This window comes from Brassica oleracea, chromosome C3 (assembly GCF_000695525.1).
Source record: "Brassica oleracea var. oleracea cultivar TO1000 chromosome C3, BOL, whole genome shotgun sequence".
Lineage (NCBI taxonomy): Eukaryota > Viridiplantae > Streptophyta > Magnoliopsida > Brassicales > Brassicaceae > Brassica > Brassica oleracea.
The window spans coordinates 56,693,289-56,694,233 of NC_027750.1; positions in this window are offsets into that span (position 1 = coordinate 56,693,289).

Here is a 945-nt window from a genome sequence, read left to right on the forward strand (position 1 = left end):
AAAAAATTAGAATACTTACCGCAAACTGACGAAACCACATCTCCTGGTCCTCGGGAGGGAAGTGAGTGAAAGTCGGAAGTCCATTGCAGAGGTTCGAGTACATCATACGGTTGATCCATGCGCTGATCCCGTTCCCGGATCGGTTGAACCTAATATAAGAAACACATTATTAATAATGAATCAAATTTTAGTGAAAAGAAAAAAAAAAGACTTTTAATTACCATGTTTGACGTCGTCCCTTTGGACACGGAGTGAGATAGAGAAGATGCTCACGACCGGGCTGTTGAACCAACTGGGCAACAGTCTTCACTCCCGGAACGACTGGAGGAGCGGGAGGGGGTGCAGCAGCGGGAGTGGGTGCAGCAACGGGAGGGGGTGCTGGGAAGAAGAAGTGTTTCGTGTTTATAAAACTTAGGGTCCGACGGAAACTATCCGTCAGCATTTCCTCGGTATTTTCAATTTCAATTTTCGCGAAATATTTGGCGGCTGGTTTTCCCGGTTAAATGAAAATATTCCGAGGAAATTCCGACGGACACTTATATATCCGTCGGAATTTCCTCGGTTTGCGGCTGGTTTTTCCGGTTAAAAAAATATCATGTGCATGTATTTTTATTGGTTTATATTGTTCCTCGGAATTTCCTCGGACAATTCCGAGAAAATTCCGTGGAACACATGTTTGGGGTTTCAAAACATCAAATTTTTTTGCCCTATATCATTTCTTATACAAATGCAATGCATACCATTGAGGAATCTTTGTATAGATGATCATAAACTATGAAATAACAAAATTTCAAAACGAATTGTAAGTATTCCCTTTACCGTTCATTAAAGTGTATAAGTGTTTCTCTTTTGTTGTGGGGATTTCGTTCATACAATCGGAAAAGTGTTTATTATAGGGTAAGGAACAAATTTTTGACTTCATAATCAGTCTAAGACACTTAATAA